The 19,656-nt window shown below is 39.3% G+C and overlaps 1 protein-coding gene across 8 annotated transcripts in view; it reads left to right on the forward strand.

The window, feature by feature from the left end:
• Positions 1 to 19,656, forward strand: part of LOC5576734 (myb-like protein A) — a 571,099-nt gene that overhangs the window by 330,372 nt on the left and 221,071 nt on the right. The window contains exon 1 of one of the 8 annotated variants that reach the window (XM_021837664.1): positions 18,745 to 18,935. The exons of 4 other annotated variants lie outside the window; for them this stretch is intronic. The gene's annotated coding sequence lies outside the window, so the exon portion shown is untranslated. Of the gene's footprint in view, positions 1 to 18,744; positions 18,936 to 19,656 lie in introns of those variants that run through there. 3 more of the 8 variants (XM_021837663.1, XM_021837665.1, XM_021837667.1) reach the window with 3 other exon arrangements.

A 19,656-nucleotide genomic window follows, 5' to 3' on the forward strand; every position in this document is an offset into this window, starting at 1 on the left:
CATCTTAAACTTTCCTGTCATTTGCCAATACTCAGGTCATACCATACTTAATCGAAATTCCCACCCATTCGTATGTTCAACCGATCGCACGCAAATATAATCAACCGCACAAAAAACAAAACGCGCGAAATTGAGGTTAAGGTATTCATAATTGAGCAAGAGCAAAAGAGTCACTGCATCGTGCAGCAGACACGCCGAAACAACCCCAGCGTCGTTGGATACACTTCTCTCTTTTCTTTCGGCATTGCAATCGAACCAAATTCGCCATCATCAGTGTCAAAAGGATTGCACTTGAAAACAAACAAAAAAAAGTCCGCTTCGAAACCGCTTGTCTTTTGTTTATTCTTACCCCGGCTACTGACTGGTTCGAATGGAGAAATGTAAACAAATGTCGCACATTTGCATCGAAAACGCGATGCGATGGAGAAATCTTTCGCAATGCGTCACAAAGCGTGGAGCGTTGAGTTGACGTTTTCGGAATGCTTAAAAGCCTTAAAATGGCTCTCAGCTGTTTGAATAACAGCAACCGCACCGGCGGCGGGCGCCATGGTGATGCGCGCTTCGCTCAAGATTCTTTGCTTTCAGAGAAACGTCAGATGCAGAGGTAAACAAACATCTATTTAATTGTTTGTTTACATTCGGTTGGGATTGAGTGCATGCGAATAATTTGATTGGCTTCGAGCATTTTAACCAATGCGTGTCGTCGTGTCGAACGTATTTCATCAGCAGTAATGGCTACCGGAGTCTCAGGTGGCTACGTAGCGTAGTTGGCGTGGAAAATTATCGTTTGCGATTGTGGTCGTCGACCATTTCTGCGCCATTTTAGTCGATTTGATTCACATTGTTCACTTTTGGAACATAACCAAACTCGCTGGAAATATAGGTCACCTTTGCTACTGCTATTGGCTTACACAACTCTGGTTGGCACCTACTGCACACAGAACACTTCAGAGAAAAGGTCACTGTCAATGACTTTATCTCCAGACAACGAGAAAATTGAATTTATTCGATCAATGGAGACTGCGAACTTCGAAGCTAGAGTAATCACAGCGACTCATTGACGTTGGCAATATCGAATTCAATTAAGCCAATTGTCGAATCTGATGTTTCGTGATAATCATTTCATGATTTTTTTCGGTCTGGATACGACTATAGAGAAAACTTCGAGGCAATGATTGTATACACCAAATTTTGAGTTTGCCTTCCAGCAAAATGAATTGCTGAAAGGACTTCAGCAATTCAAGTTTTACTGATAATTCAGTAAAGCAAATTTTATTTGCTGGATATTCAGTAAACTGATAGTTTACTGAAACAATCAGCAAGACATCTGTCAAAAAGGTGGTTTGTTTTTTTTCTCTCTCTGAAAAGAAGGTTCTTTCATCCACAACGGATGATCGTGAGTATAAAAAATCATCGAAATAAAGATAAATCATATAGGTAAAAACATTTGTTTCTGTTTTTCAGGCATTGTTTTAGATATAAAGCATCTTTCGACACACCGAAGTACAAATCGGATTATTTTTAATTGCCGGGCGTTGCGCTAAATATTCACTCCTCGTTGTCCGGCACATCATTTCCACAAAATGAGATGGGCGATTCGAAGCAGTTTGAAGCAGATTAATATGGATGAATTATAATGGCATGCTAAAGTTATAGAAGAACATTTTTCGCAATAAATTTCCAATTGGAAATGAAAACGTAAAGTATTTTATTAATGAAACCAAATTGACTGGTAGTCCAGCAAACAGTGTTTATATTCAAATTACTAGTTAACCAGCAAACGGGCTGAGCCATCGGGCCTGTGTATTGCTGAATGTTCAGTAAAAAAGCTTTCATTTTCTGATGATTCGGTTTGCTGAACAATCAGCAAATTTTATTTTGCTGGATGGATAGGCCTATTCACATGACGTTCAAAAACAGCTGATCGTGGAGCTCTTTGACAGTTCTTGTATGAAAATGACAGCCTCGTGTATGCACTGGTCCTCCACCGATGTAAACAAATGCATAGACGGACCTGTCACATGAAAAGGCCTATTGCTGGAATTACAGCACAAAAAAAATCAGCAAAATTTTGCTGGTTACCAGCAATAAAAATTTGGTGTGTATGTACCCACTTGATATGTCCATTAACGTTAATTATATTTATGCAGTTCCATTTACGCAATATTACTTAAAAAGAATTTGTATGCATTTGAGGCAACGCAGTATTTGTTTAAGGTGAAACATCTCGGAATTCAAAGATGGCCGGCACAATGGCCGACTTGTGCCCCTACTCACGTTTTCAAAGGCACTAAACTGGAGGAATAATTGGCAATCGTTTCCGATCTTCTTATTTTAAGCTTTCTGCTAGTGCACAAAGTCAAAATAAAAAATACTCTGCTGTTGGATGTTTTCTTCGTAAGATTTGTGCCTTTGAAGTTTCAGTGCAATCTTGGAAGTTGTTTCCAAACTGTTTCACCTTAACAGGTACATATGAATGTTTTGTATCCTCGGAAAATTGAAACTTGTGCTAAGCTGAGGAAATATTTTGGAGGCAGCTATATCATCCGTCCTCTCGAACTCACAAACTGCTTGGAGTATAATTATTTAAATTTATACAGAATATTATTCATCTTCTGGAGCTTTTTGACTATGATTCATCATGTTTTGAGTTCAACGCGGATCTTTCTTTCTCTTTGGTTTTCCAAGTACCTCTTTGAACTCAGAATAACAGATCTTTACTTCTAACCATTGACCTTCAGACAGACATCAATATGAATAAGGTTTTGTACCCAAACAGTCCCAATAAAATATGACCTATTATGTTTAGAAATCACCGATTATCCAAAAACTTCTGTAAGGTAAGGCCTTCGTATCTTCTGGCTTAACCAGAGATCTTTCGAGGTTTATGACTAGGATTCAGACTCAAGCAGATTCAAACAAACAAGTACCGTAATCCGGGGTTACGTTGATCAGCGGGGTAAAATTGATCGGTATTACCACAGACAAACAGACGTAACTGCTAGAACAATTATCAATTCAAAACATAGTCTCGCGAACATTAACGCCCAATGCTGAAACCACTGTGTTTGGCCAATCGCGAACTAGATGGCGGTAGTGCGCAAACGTCAAACTCGAACAAAAGTGATTCGAGCGCTACGAGTGGCCCGTCGGCCAACTACCAAGTATTAGCATTGAGCGCTATTCTGCGGTACGATGAAAATAATTCGAGTGTTACGTCTGTTTGTCTGTGGTATTACCCTTCTTGTTAAAAGTTCGAATAAACATTTATTGATAGAACATTTTCAAAATATTAATGGTGCCTTTTTTTCTCACATTCATGAACTATTTAAAATTGAGGTTTGTGCAAAAATTGCATTTAGTTCATGCCTAAATTTGTCAACTATTAGAATCAGTGATTTTTATGATTATGACACTACTAAAGATTCATATCTGACATGAGTGGTATGAGCAAGGAAAATGCGGTTGTTACTTAAAATGGCATCACCGAAAACGATTCTGTTATCAAATCTGAATACCGAAATACTATTAAAAATGCAGAATTTCCTTAGAAAATTTCCTACCTTTAGGCGTATTCCGCGGTTCAAAGTGTTTTATTTTTTTAAATAACTCCAAAACTAAATGACTTGTAAGCATTTGGTCTACATATTCGGCTTCAGGGGCCATGATTTAAGTGTACTTATTTTAAAATACTTCTTTAAATATTTGTTTTAAAAATACAAAACTTGCGACATTTGCATTTTCAAATGAAAAATTTAGGAAATATCCCAATGTTACCCTGGATTACGGTACATCGAAGGCGAGTCAACTACACGACACTAAAGACGGCCTTACAGTTGACGTCGAAAAACGCGTATCTGTCAAAGGATACAAACTCTAATGGGATTGAAAGGTATTATTTTTCTAAATTCTCACTAACTTAAGTACAACGGCTTTTAAGAGCTTAAGGTTTAGTTTCCGTTGAGCACAAGACACCGGATCAACAATCAAAACTAATACTGTATTAAAGATAAATTAACAAGGACTAAACCCATGCAGAGTCATACAAATACATCCAACATCCTCATTTTGATTTCAATTACACTTCTAGGTTATCCATGAACTCCAACGCACATTTGCCTTTTGATCTACAAACGTGATCAGATCGAAGTTTTACTCAACGGGTTGGACAGGACGGCTGTGAACAGAGCAACTCTTTAGAGTTTGAACGATCAATTACTCGCGTTTTACTCAAAAATGCTACCTCCAGAAATTTCTCCAAGAATTTCAACGAGAAAACCTTCGAAAACTGCTACGGGACTTCCTTCAAGGATTCTAACTAGAATCCATTTAAAAATTCCAACAAGAATTTCTACATGGAGATTTCTCTGGGAGTTCAAGTAATTCCTGCAGAGACTTATCAGGAAATTCCTCTGTAGCTTCCTCCGAGGATCCTAACTAGGACAGTTTCGTAGTAATAGAATAAGAAACTTTTTAATTCCTGCACATCTCACAACTTTGTACGCAGGTTCTTTTTTTCGTAAGAGGTGTCATTATATGGAATTCTCTGCCTAATGTCATTAAGGAGTTAAATTCAATGTTTAAATTTAAGAAGCAATGCAAGGTTCACTTCAAATAGTTAGTTGTTAGTAAAATAATCGTTATAGAAAAGAATAATGGTAGAAAGTAGTTTGAATATTTCTGTGACGCACTTCATGCAAAAAAACGTTGTAGCGTTCAAAAGATGTAAATCTTATGCTACATGTGTAATAAATAATAATAATAATAATAATAGGATTCCTCTGAAAATACCTCCAGGGATTCCAGGCATACCACCAAGGAAACCCTTTATGAATTCTTCTAGGAGCCCCTTCAGGGATTCTTCCAGAAATTCCTTCAGGAATTCCTTCAGGTTTTTCTAAATGATATCTTCTGAGAAATTAATTATATCTTCTGGGAAATCCTCCTGAATATCCTTCAGGAAACCCTCCAGTGATTCCTACAAGAATTGGGTCTGTGATATCGCCACGAAATTCTCCTCTAATCACTTCACTTCAGAGATTCGCCTATTAGTTCCTTCAAGGATTTTTTTTCCAGATTTCGTCCTAAATTTTCAGGATTTCCTAAAGATATTCCTCCCGCCCAGACAACCAGAGTTTACGTATAACGAAATCACCTTTTGCGTTATGCGCAACTTTAATGTGCAAAATTTCACGTATAAGATGTCGCGAAAAGGCCTTATATGTACAACAGTGGAGGCGATATATGTGCATATATTATATGATGAAAATCGACATAGTATGTTGAACATACAATGCGAGTTTATGCATTTTATTGCGAACTCTTCTGTAATCTTATGTGACTTAATTTATGATAACAAACTTCATTTGACAGCTGCTACGGAATGATTCGACTTACTCTGTACGTTTATATGGAGCGAAACTAAATGCACTAATGAACTCAGAAAATATCATTTTATGCGAGGAAACTCCTTACTCAAACGATTTCCGTCACCATATTGTGCGGGTGGGATGTTATTTGTACAAATGAGTTTAAACGTTAACTCTTATGCGAATTCTGGTTGTCTGGGCAGTATTTCTCTCAGGATTCATCCAGGACATCCTTGAGCAGGGATTGAATCTTGAGAAAATTGAGAGAATCTGTCATGTTTCGTTCTCTGTCACATTATGAGAGACTATTTATCGTATACTGCTACAACTTTGATCAGATTGGGGGGATAGCAGTGCATGATAAAACCCCTCTAAACATGCTCCAAGCCTGGGGGACACTATTGCTATTGGAAGTTCGTGGATTGTATATAGTGCCAGTAAAGAAAAACACCTATCCCCAACGGTAAACAAGCGAGAAAAATGGAATTTATCATCGCTCTCTCTTTGAGGCTCTCGCTCGCTGCTTCCATTTATCAGACTTGTTACACCTTGCGATACAATGACGATCGTGGACCGCAACAGATAGGATGTTTTTCTTTGCTTGCTTTGATCGTGCTTCATACTCAAAAGAGAGCGAATTCTGCAATGCCTGTCCTTGAGAGATTTCCTCCTCCTTCAGGCATTACCTCAAGGATTTTTCCAGTGATTCCACCAGCAACACCTGAAGATATTTTTTCGGTTTTTTTTTTTCAAGGATTTTTTCCAGGGCTACCCAGGCTTGATAGAGAGTCCTCTGCGATGCAAAGATGAGGTGAGTTTTTTCTAAGGAGAAAAAACTCAAAATTTTCAACACAAATACTCAAGCGATTCGAGTGAGAGTGCAAAAAATGCGGGATTATTTCAAGTACTCTCTCTCTCTCTCTCTCTCTCTCTCTCTCTCTCTCTCTCTCTCTCTCTCTCTCTCTCTCTCTCTCTCTCTCTCTCTCTCTCTCTCTCTCTCTCTCTCTCTCTCTCTCTCTCTCTCTCTCTCTCTCTCTCTCTCTCTCTCTCTCTCTCTCTCTCTCTCTCTCTCTCTCTCTCTCTCTCTCTCTCTCTCTCTCTCTCTCTCTCTCTCTCTCTCTCTCTCTCTCTCTCTCTCTCTCTCTCTCTCTCTCTCTCTCTCTCTCTCTCTCTCTCTCTCTCTCTCTCTCTCTCTCTCTCTCTCTCTCTCTCTCTCTCTCTCTCTCTCTCTCTCTCTCTCTCTCTCTCTCTCTCTCTCTCTCTCTCTCTCTCTCTCTCTCTCCTCTCTCTCTTTCTTGTTGCGATGCTCACATTTACTCACCCTTCAAAAGAACTCTTGAGTGTGGCACCCGAACAAGACAGTCCTTGGGGAGTTGTGATGGATTCCACCATTACACTTTAGTGTTTCCTCGCTCATTTTTGGTTGCCTCTTTGCTTAGCATTTTTTCGCTCCCTAGCAAAAAGGCAAAAGCAGCATGGTTGCTCTAGAGTATGTCACCGAACTCTGCTGATGTTGAGGAGAATTATCAAGCCTGGGGATACCTTCTGAAAGCTCTTCAGGAATTATTCCAGGGATTTTTGCAACAAGTTAGTAATTTCTCCAGGAAATGTTGTTGGAATTCCATCAAAGATACCTCCAGGATATTCTCCACATATATTCCTCTTCCCGGAATTCCTCCAGAAATTTCTATAGCATATTCTTCAGGGATTTCCTCCTCCAGGGATTCCTCCAGGTATTTTTCTAGGGATTCCTCCAGGATATTTCTGAATCAAGAAGGACTTTCTCCAAGCATTTATTAACGGATTCGTACTAAAATTCTTCCTGTGATTTCTCTACAAAAATTTCTAGTAACATGTCCATGAGTATTTATCTGAATGTCTTCCAGGGAAGTTTCTACAGGAAATCCTCTTGTGTTTTTTCAGTAATTCGTTAAGGGATTTTTCTACTTATTCCTTAAGGGATTCCTCCATTCATCCAGGAATTCTTGCTGAAATTTCTTCAGCAATTCCTCTAGATTTTCCTTCTTCAGGATTTCGTCCAAATATTCCATCAAGCAATCCTTCAGGATACCTCAGATAAATTTCTGAAGAAATATCCTGAAGGAGTTCCCTGAGAAACAGCTTGAGAAATACCTGGATGAATTCCTTTTGAGTCGCAGAAAAGATTCCTACAATACTTAAAGAGTTCCTACGGGAGTTTCATCAGAGGTTTCTCCAGGATTTTCCGGAAGAATTCGTGAAGAGATTCGGTAAGAGGTTCACGATGGAATACCTAGTAATACTCTTAGTCTCTCCAGAGAAAAACTGGAAACCCTTCCAGTTATTAGTACAGGGATTTTCCTAGATTTTGTTTTCCGTAATTCTTTTGTTTAAGAATTACTTTTGGGAATTTCTCTATGAATTTGTCTAAGGATTCTTTCATGAAATACACAAATTCCTCTACGGGTTTTCCCGTTTTATGTGTCTGGGGATTTTTCCACGTATTAATTCAAGAATTCCACCAATAAAAACTCCAGCGATTCTGTCGGAAATTTCTCCTGGAAATTCATTAGATTTTTCTCCAGGGATTCCTTAAGGTTCTTCTCCACACATACCACTATGAAATTCTTTCAGCTATCATACAGGAATACCTTAAGGAATATCTGAAGTAATGCACTGAAAACTTTCTACTACATACTCATAACAGAGAATATACTGCCAGCCCGGTCACACCCCGGTTTGACCTCGGGCACGGCATGGTAGCTTTGGTGTGAACGCTCACGTATAAACACAAGAAAGTTATTCAAAATATAACGCGGTCGGACCCCGGACGAGTCCCGGCCCTGGTCCGACATGGTGCACGTTTAGATTCGGTCACGGATAGGGGGTGGGAGGAAGTTTCCTCTACGAAGGAGCAAGGCACTCTGGAGGACTTGTTCGAGTTTTTACGTCGTAGAATCCAGGTTTTGGACTATCTTCCATCAAAACCCACCGACACTAGGGGTGCCAGCAGCACCGAAGCCAAGGACACAACCCATGAAAGCTCCAGGCGTCTAGTGGACGCTGTGTGGCCTGCTCTTCGGAACATCTTCTCTACCAGTGAAATTCAAAGGATGACACCATCGAACAGAGACGGTCTCTTGAGTTCCCTTGGACTAAGTCAGAACTGTTCCCGGTAGGTCACCAGGCTAAGGATTGCCATTCAAAATACTTCTGCCGAAACTGCAAGGTTCGAAACTCGACATTTCGGTGACAGGAATTGGCCAGGTTGCCATCAAGGTTCGACAAAGGCTCAGAGCGGTTCTCCGGTCATGAGTTTCGGACTTTTCTTGTGAGTTAGGCTTCCTAGTTCTTCCTAAGGTTACAGGGAACCTCCCATAAACCACCATCAAAACGGATATTTGGACACTCTCAAGTGGATTCAACTGGCGGATCCAGCATTCTTTGAATCGAGCGTGGTGGGGATCAATTCCCAGCTTCAATCGATTATCAGGATAATCAGTGGTGATATTTCGATTCCAGCTCATTATCCTCAGATAAGCTGCAATGGTTCCACGTTGGACAACTTGGTTAGCTTTATCACTCGCTTTTAGTCCTGTGATGAGGTGCAATCAGGCAAAGCTTAATCACCAGAAGAGGCACGCTATTCAACGGGACACTAGCGGTCGATACACCTATATGGGCGACAGCAGATAATGTTGAAATTGCTACGGAGTAATAATTGCAGCTGGCGAGAAGAGGGTTTCAGCTTCGAAAATAAGCCTCCAACTGCCCATCTGCTCTTACCGGAGTATAAGAAGGTTTAGCAATCCGTACCATGGACAGTATCAATTTGGACAGAGATCCTTCCGTTAGAACCGTAGGATTGACCTGCTTTCCTATCACGGACGTTCTAAGATTTCTATTTTCCGTTACTACTTTGGACACAGATACAACCCTTAAATACCAAACTAACCGTATTGTCAGTGATTGCAACCATTGTCGATTGGGGCTTTTGGAAGCCGTGCAACGGCTATGGACCATAGTGGTTATCACGCTCAATGGTATGGGTGCCCTAGTGTAGATGTAGTTGTGAACCTTAGAGGAAAACAATATGCACTTTGTCTCGAAAAACACCCAGAATCTGGGTAAAATTTTTGCAAATTGGGTAATATTTCCATATGCATTTTGATGAGTCTGGAAAGCGTGTGCAAGTTTCGTTGAGGAAAATAAAAACAAACTATGTATGATGAGCGTATGCAAGTGGTCGTGTGTTCAAATGTCACTAAGCTCTATACACGAGTTAAATTCTATGAACAACTACCGCTTCTCAACCAATTTAGCATCGAGCGATGCGTAATCATCCCGAGGCAGTTGTGATCGAAATGCACTGCTTCTCCGACGTCTCGGCCGAAGGCCTTTTGAGCATGTCTGTATGCAGATGGAAAGGTGAAGGTTCGACTTCTGTCTTCAAAATCCAAGGTAGAATTGTTGAAACGCCAAACCATTTCTGGATTGGAACTATTTCGAGCGCTTTGGGTGCTCAATTGTTTGAAAAAGTTCGTAAGTCTAATCGGGTAACCACCTCTTGCTACTTTTGGACGGATTCCACATGCTTCGTTGGATTCAGTCTTTTCCAAACACGTGGAAAACGTTTGTAGCGAAGGTTGTCGATGAACTCACGTCCCTTGATTACAAAACCCAGCATACTTAATTTCCCCAGGCGTTACTCCCGAAGAGATTCTCGAAAACAATTTATGGTGGAGGGAAGCAGCCTAGTTGTACGACAATTCGGATCAATCAATGGCCCAAACCAATAAAAATCTCATTAACAGAAGAGACAGAAGAAGAAAAACGGCGAATAGTTGTTGCTGTGACGGTTTCTACAATCGCTGAGTTCAGTCAACAGTACTTCCGGAAGCTTTCGTCGTATTCAAATCTCGTTTGGCGCACCGACTATTGGTTACACCTAATGAAGATTCTTCGACTGCCGTCTACGCAAAGAAGCAGCCCAGAATTTCTCTCAACATCGGAACTACGAGAAGCGGAAAACACTGATCCTGCAGGCGTTCCACAGATTTGTGGAGGCGTTGTGTGCCAAGAGGGCGTGTGCAAACATTTATTCCGACAATGGAACATTTACATATTTCATGGGTGCCCGCAATCAATTACAAGATCTCCTTAAGCTGCTGATGAGCCAAGCACGGTGGTATTCAGCGGCACTTAATTCCACCGAGTGCGCCCTACTTTGGAGGCAGCCGTCCGTTCCTCAAAACATCACATACTGCGAGTATTAGGAGAAGCACCATTTTAATCTGAAGACTTCTGCTCGCTACTCATCGAGATCGAAACATGCCTCAACTCACGCCTTTGTCCGATAACCCTAACGATTTCGAACCACTGATGCCTGCCCAATTCCTGATTCCTGGTTCGTCTCTTAAAACAATCCCTAAACCAGACTTAGGAGAGGTTCCAATGAATTGTTTGGACGTCCTGCAACTCACCCAAATGCCAGCTATAAGCCAAGACCAAGAGATGGCAGCCAGCAGTTCGTGTTGAAGTAGACAAGCTGGCAGTCATCTAGGATAACAATCAACATTTAAATTTTTCCAAATTGTTTTCATGTAATTGCTCGAACCTGATACTTTTTTAGCAATGTCAGTGCCAAACAAACTGATTTTCCTCAATTCGAAATGAGTGAAATGATTAAGCCATATTTATCGATGACGTGTGCAAAATTCTATGACGGTTTACCTCGCCTTAAAATCAAAACTTGACGGAATATATTTTATGTAGCCTATAGGCGATGTGACAGAGCTGTCACGGAGATCTCCGTGTATGCACATGTTTACATCTGCCGAAGAGCGTATAGGCCTATTTATAAGACGTTTCAAATCAGCTGATCGGGAAGCTCTTTGACAGTTCTTCTATGGAGATGATAGTCCCGTGTTAGCACCGGTCGTCAAACAGCTTCCGAATCAGCTGAAAGCTTACATCACAAAACTTTACACAATATATGTCAAGCTAGTTTCAATTTAAGTCTATTTGATATCAATCTATGAAATTTCATTTAAACTTTATTTCGGAAGTGAGAATTTAGTTTTCATAACATATATTTACGTAATGATTCTATTTACTTTAAAATCTATTCACATTCCCCAGAACCATTACATAAATAGAGGTTTCAGCGCTGTAGAGAACTCTGTATCCGCACCGCACTGTGCTTAACGTCTCCCCAATCGTGATTGAGTCACGATTATACAATCTCCCGAACGACTTTGAACACTGTTCAAAGTTCGCATCAATTAACGGCACCTGATGCATCATCATCCAATGAATTGTGCGCCGCCCGCGCTCATGATACCAGTCGATGACTCACGACCAGTACTTTCCTTAATAATAAAAGCTTCTAGTTAATTACAGCACCGTCAATACAAAAGATGCAAAATACGGTTCCGCAATGTTTTGTTTCATTTTCGTCGCAGTGCGCCAACTGGGCCTTAGGTTGCTTTGATCTTGTTTTGTTCGTCTCTGTCTGGTTGGCGGTGTGCTTTGTTTGTTTATTATTGTCTTTTACTGACAGTTCGATTGAGTGGCAGATCGGCGCGATGCAGCAGCGATGACATTATTTGTCCAGCTGTTGGATGCATCTGTGAGGAATTTTCATGCAAAATACTCAAAGCGGAATGTAATTAAAAGCGCTTGAAAACGTGGCCCATTGTTTACTGGGCGATCAAACGGTTTGTTATGGTTTTTGCATACCAGAGTAGATTTGAATTGGATGATCAACGATGGCAGATTACAGTTATATCTCACGTGTTTTTTTTTCTTAATATGATAACATTTTTTCAAATATTAATTAGCATTTTTAATTTCTTTTTTCGTTTCAGGTATGCTACCGTGACATGATGCACACAATAAAGGAATATTCATTTATGGATGAGGTAAAATTTACAAAGAATTCTTCGTTCTTCACAATGGAATCAATATAAGAAAATAACAAACGATAACATCATGCTTCTTTTTCAATATGTTGTCTTTTTGAGTTTTATGTTCAATTCTTGATGAACACCAAAATACTTTGGGAGGAGCTTCAACGAACTTTCTTCAAATGTCATTGAAATGGCGAGTTTTCTACTCTGATGTTCCTGTTACTGCATTCTGTGACCACAGAAGTTGTTGATTATACTGATGATTAATAAAAACTAATCGATTTTCGCAATCGAGCATTTTCATAACCATTTAACAAAAATATTTTGAATTAACTTTTGTCCTCTCTCTTCAGTGGAAAAACATCGACAAATATTATTCCCTTCCTCCAAAAGTCTACGTTTTTAATAGACGGATTCTCAATTCAGTGGACAGTTATTGCCCCATTTCCATCAGTCCATTTCAAATTCCCAACTGACATTGCCAATTATTTCACCTGTGAAAAAAAAAATACACAGGGGCAACCAACCGTGACAAATTCGTTCGCGGTCCAGCGACTATTCTGGCATTCCGAAGCAAAATGTGTCATCGACCTGACCTCGTCCACCGGCGTTCCATACACATTAGCAAAACTGTGCATAGTGCATAGGTGGTGAATGGACTGGTTCACCCATTTTCCGTATTTGCACGCATAGACAACCAGACAAGGCACTCGGAACATCCGACCATGTCAAGGGAACTCAAATGACATCTACAATTTGATAGGTGTAGGAACAAAACATGGATTCTCAGGATTCTGAGAGAATCCTACTCAGGATTCTGAGAGTATCCTTCTCAGTATTCTTAGAGAATACTCCTCAGGATTCTGAGAGAACCGTCCTTAATATTCTCAGGAATCTCTCCTCAGGATTATGAGAGAATCCTCTTCAGGATTCTGAGAGAATCCTCCTCAGAATTGAGAGACAATCCTTCTCAGGATTCTGAAAGTATTCTCCTCAGGATTCTGAAAGAATCCTCCTCAGGTTTCTGAAAAAATCCTCCTCAGGATTCTGAGAGAATCTCCATTTCAGGATTCTAGAGAATCCTCCTAAGGATTCTGAGAGAATTCTTCTCAGAATTCTGAGAGGATCCTTATCAGGACTCTGAGAGAATCCTGCTCAGGATTATGAGAGAATCCTACTCAGAATTCTGAGAGAATCCTACTCAGGATTCTGAGAGAATCCTTCTCAGGATACTAAGAGAATCCTCCTCAGGATTCTGAGAGGACCCTTCTCAGGATTCTGAGAGAATCCTCTTCAGGATTCTGGAGAATAGAGGCCTTCCTTAGCCGAGTGGTTAGAGTCCGCGGCTACAAACCAAAGCCATGCTGAAGGTGTCTGGGTTCGATTCCCGGTCGGTCCAGGATCTTTTCGTAATGGAAATTTCCTTGATTTCCCTGGACATAGAGTATAATCGTACCTGCCACACGATAGACGAATGCGAAAATGGCAACTTTGGCAAAGAAAGCTCTCAGTTAATAACTGTGGAAGTGCTCATAAGAACACTAAGCTGAGTAGCAGGCTCTGTCCCAGTGGGGACGTTAATGCCAAGAAGAAGAAGATTCTGGAGAATCTGCTTCAGATTTCTGAGAGAATTCTCCACGGATAATCCTCCACAGGATTCCGAGAGACTGCTCCTCAGGATTCTGAGAGAATCCTCCTCAGAATTCTGAGAGATCCCGCTCAAGATTCTAAGAGAAACCTCCTCAGGATTCTGAAAGAATCCTATTCTAAGAGAATCCTCCCCAGGATTCTGAGAGAATCCCTGTGGATTCTTGAAAACTCTATGATAGATTTTTTGAAACACCTTTTCTTAATCCTACTTGGTGTCCAATACTTTGAAGAATCCTGCAGGATTGTTGCAAATATCCTTCGAAGAAGCCCTGACAGAATATATTAACATTTATAAAAGCATTTTTTTGGAATATCTGTGCAAAATTCTTTGATCAATTCAAAACTTGTGTGAGAGGAACTGCTGTAGAACTACTTTTGAACTGCTGGGTTGTTTCACAAACTTTTGGAACAATTTCTTTCAAAAACCCTTGTGGAAATTTCAAATGAATTTCCTCAGAAAACTCTGAAAGAACCCCACAAACAAAATAAGTTGTTTTCCTAAAATAAAAATAACATCAAAATTAAATCAACATAAAATGATGAATTTTTAGCAATTTGAGATTCACAATTTCTTGGAGCTATTTTCGATATGGAATATTTGGAAGGATTCCCAAGGAAGTCATGAAGTTGTTCAAAGCAAAATCTCAGAAGGAAAAGAATAAGCAACATGAAACAATTATAATGCTTAAGACATTGAAAGACATTTTGTTTTTTTTTACTTTGCAATTTCTGGGCAAGGTCGGAAGGAAGTGTTTGATAAAGTTTCTTAAAGAATATGTGGAAAATTTGTTTCGAGGGACACTAGTCATATTTCTAGACCACTAATATGGTTCAAGGGTATTTATTTATCGATGTCTTTGACAGTAATATTTATACGTAAAAAAATCCAGCAAAAATTATGGAAAAAATATCAAAAAATGTTTAGAGATATTATGGAGAATCTAAAGAAAATAATTATTGAGCATCTTGAACATATTTGAAGGAGTGTCAAAAGATCCCTTTAAGAAATTTCCTGATGAATCCATGTTCCATCCTAAAATAATTTACTTTGTAATAACTTGCGGTTTTGTAGATCAGGTACTTGGCGAATTTCAAAACAATATTTTTCGTCGCATTGCTTGCAAGACCCGTTGCGAATTCTTTGATAGCTAAAGGATCCTTTGGAGAATCCTGAATCGAAGTTAGACTTTAAGAAATGTACCGTGATGCAATTTTTAATAAATATGAAAGTGGGAGACAATTTAGAATTTAGACACAATATTTAAGTTCATAATGAATTGGTTGTGCATCGGCCAGAGAGCATAATGCCACTCCACTCCTTTGCCCCCCTTGCTATGCCCATGAAGTTATACATTGAATCCTGATTGAATTCAGGTGTAGTACCCTGGTGACTTGCAACCAGATTCTGCAGAAAAGAACGACCATGGATCAGTGTTACCAAATTCAGATGATTCTAGACAAAACCTTCAAGAAAAAAATTCGAAGCCTTTGGATAAGCTCACATTACCCATTCTACTGACTGTTCGTAAATTATCCGACCAACAAAATATGAGAAATATCATCTCTTGTTGAAAACAATAGAAAACTAATGTCGATTCTATGATTGAAGGACAAAAGTTTGAAAAGAAAAAAGGTCGAAGAACAAAAAAGAAGGGACAAAAGTTCGAAGAACTTCTTCCATAACTAGGAAAATTTCCCACTACGCAATTTATTTTCGAACTTAAATATTTCGATATTTTGTCTTTCGACCCTTCGGCCATTAAAGGTGTCATAATAAAATCAAGATCAGTGCTGTTTAATGTCGAAATTTTGGAAAAATTTAACGATCAACGCTCCGTCATCGTAATCATCGTCATCATCGAAACTTCAGAAGCAGTTTTTATGTTCAAAACTAAAAATTATTGAATGAAAATCTGTTCACTGTGGTTCGGTAGGAGAATAGAATACAGTGAACACATTTTCCTGTAAATTTTCTCGATTTTGAACGAAAAAACTGCTTTTGAAAATTCCGAAATCAATGACGGATCCTGCCCCCTTAAAAGCCAACAACACATGCTTAAGCGGAATATGGCATTAGCTAGGATGACCAATTGATAGTCATTCAGAGACACACAGAAACACTCATTTTCCGATGACATTTATCACACATACCGTTTTGATTCGAATCCCGGACAGCTTCAAATTCCGGACACTCTACTTTGTATGGGAAAGATTTCACTCGAAATGTTTCAAAATTTTCAGTTTAAAAGTTCCCAACTTCCAGGCCCGTAAAATAAGCAATCCATGAAATTTTACAATGTACAACTAGTTTTGACGTTGCTCTCACGGCTGGGAATCCTAATTATTAATTTAATTATATTATTTTTGCTTTTGGTGAGCTGTCCAGAGTTCGAAACAAAGTGTCCGTAATATGAAGCAAAAGTGAGGTTGCGTCCGGAATAAGAATCATGGAAATATAACTAATTTCTGTTTATTTTAGGTACGTTAAATAGATCAACTATTTTATAACTTTTTGCTGTGTTGTCCTTCGGAATTCAATTATTGTCAAATAAATTTCGGCAAAACCAGTACTCAATTGATCTTTATCTGTTCATGTAATCGATTTTTCATGAAATAAAATTTAACATATTATAAAAATAGTTTTAATATCAAAAAATTAGAATGACGCACTGGGGCGAAATTGATCACCATATAAAAAAAGCAAAATTATGAGTAAAAAACTTCCCTATCTACTAAATTTGGGTCTCCTGAATCAGAATATGATGCCAAAAATCTTACAACTCTAGTATTTGATCATATTATTGCAAAATCAAACTTTGAAAATCTGCCTAATACGCCTAAATGTAGGCAATTTCCCTTGAAATAAGCACATTATTTGAGAATAAACGATTTTATGAGCAAAACACTATACTTTTTATACTGTATGATATCAAGAATGAGTTCAGCAGTTCATACTGAAGTTTACACAACATTTTAAACACTTATAGTTGACATGTAGGCATGGCACCAGTGGATTGTTTAGCATCGACATTTCCAACTGTATTGCTTACACCTTCAAAAATTGTGAATATTTATTAGCAAAACTGACACTTATTAAAATGAAATAGTACCAAATCATCATTAGGCACCTATAAACTTGAAAACATGGAATGTGTTTGGTGCCAACGAACCCTTCAGCATCCTTGGAAGGAAATGTTTTTCGGTACCGACCTGATCAAATTCGCCCCAGTGATCAATTTGCCCCCGGTTTACGGTAATCCAAGCAGTGGAATCCAAATATTCACCTACCATTCGAAAGTTAAGTGTTTTAGTAGCTTGATAACGCACAGGTTTCATACATAATGTTTCAATTTACATGCTTTTCGATCGGTTATACTTCACAGGGGCCTTAAGTGTCCGTAATATGAATCAAAACGGTACATATAACAGCACTGGTCAAGATATTGAACCATGTAGGAATGCTCATTTTTTCAGCTTGGTAGCATAGATACATGCCTTCAAGGTGTGTATCGATAAAATGCGAACACCACTATGATCCTCCTTATAGACAGATTTTTGAAATCATCAAGATGACTTGTACCGTTTTGACTCATATTCCGAACACTTAAAGCCAACAGTGACTTCAAATGCATCTGAATGGCATAAATTAGCTGATATTTGTGTAAATTTTAATTTCTTCGCAAAGTCTAACTGTTGGTCTAGCTATTGGGTGTACCGATAATAATGTTGATTTAATTAGTTTTAGTATTGTTTTTACGTAAAAGTATGAAACAACATTTTGATTCAAATGCCGAACACTGTGCTCATTCTGTCTCATATTCCGAACATCTTGATTCAAATTCCGAACAGCACGAATAAATCCTGTTCAAATGAATAGTTTCGCAAATAAATTTATCTGTGCTTGTTCTACTGGTCTCAAACTAGACAACCATCACTTCTCCCGCGGAATAAATTATATTGGAGACGTTTAAATTGAATTGCAATTGATTAACATTTTCTAGTTGTTTGGTGACATATTTCAACGAAACATTTCAACCAAATCGCCATGCAAAAACCGAGTGTTCGGAATATGAGTCTGTTCGGAATTTGAGACAAAACGGTATATACATTGAAAAAATCTTGATGCTTCTAGTAAATCTTTTCTCAACCAATTAGAACTCATCGTCGGACCCCCCGTTCCGTACCTTCCGGGATGACGTCGTTACCGTCATCGCGCTTCGCGTCCAATCAAGACCGGTGTCATATCAGCTGGTTCGGTCGCGAATTGCCCGACAATCAAGCGTATATTCGAGCGCTCGCTATCTATCTGTACAACACCGTCCGTGCGCAGCTCGTGAACTCGTATGGAACCTCTCCGGCTATCACAGCGAAAAAATAATTATTATTGGTCAATTGTTATTAGCCGACGTAATTTTTGGCCATGTATAATTGATCGAACGTATGCGAATTCTATTGCTCCTGTTCTGCAACAATAATCCTCTCAAAACGTAAACGCACTTCTAGTTGCAACACTAATCTTTGTGTAAATTGAACTCAGTGTGGTGAGATGTCAAAAAGGTAACTCTGATTTTAAACTGTCGCTGACTGATTTCTACCGTTCAAACGAGACTAATGTGCAGTCAAAATCACGTGACATTACATTTAAAGTTTTTTTTTTCACTGTGACTACTAGGTATAATATCTATATCAGTCACGACAATCCACTCCTGACTACATTCTCCAGTGCGATGACTACGACGATGATGATGATGATGATGGTGGTGACTGTGTATTGTTGCGCCGGACGGTTACCCAGAAGGTAAGAACGTCGCTTGAAGTCGACACCGGTTGAATGGGTTAGTCAGTCCTGGAACGCAGGTCTCGTCGCAGCAGTAGTGAGGGAGAGTGTGCTCGGGACGCGACACACTGCCGAAACGCGCCCCGAAAGTTCTAATCAACGGTTGTCGCGATCGAAGCGTTCTCGCAAACGGTCGAATTCTTCGGGATATCGTTGAAGGTTGGGGATTATCTCATCATCGGGAGGTGGGTATGGAATCAAAGTGAGAGTGAAGACACGAGTTAGCTGCGCGGTGCACCACGGTGGTGGAAAGTGATTGAGTGAAGTGACAACAACGTCAAGCAGCCAATGTTTACAAACATTCCAGAGGCGAGAATGAGGATGTGGTGAACGACCGCCTTCGCGAGTTAATTGAAGCGTTACTAATGTCGCTCGGGAGGAGGTTTTTGCGGTTTTCGGTGATTGTTGCTGAATTGTGATGCAAAGCAAACCCAATTGTGGTCTTGCGGTAGTGAGATTCATTGATTACTGTTATGATTTGATTGCTCGATACGAGGCGTAACATTTGTAACAGGGAGTCTCTATAGACTTTGTGACTCTTTGAGAGGAATTGTTTTGAAAAGTGTGAACTTTTTAAAGTCTTGTAAAAAATGTGACATAGCGGGATTTGGGGCAAGTGTGCCACCTTAAGCAAATTGTTCTCTAACTTTGTCTAAAGCTTAAAAAACCCACCAATTTAGCCCCACGATGTTAGTTTCGCATCTCTTCATAAGCACTATGCCATTTAAAATGAAAATAATTTCAAAAAGTATTAGTTTTGGAGCTCCTCAAAAATCATCCAAAATTACCTAATTTTCAACACTATGGAGCAAGTGTGCCACCCATATGGGGCAAGACGGCCACCAAATGAACATCACATATAATTCTACTTGTCATAAAAATTTCTTTATTTCATATTGATATTACTTAC

Source organism: Aedes aegypti, chromosome 1 (genome assembly GCF_002204515.2).
Source record: "Aedes aegypti strain LVP_AGWG chromosome 1, AaegL5.0 Primary Assembly, whole genome shotgun sequence".
Lineage (NCBI taxonomy): Eukaryota > Metazoa > Arthropoda > Insecta > Diptera > Culicidae > Aedes > Aedes aegypti.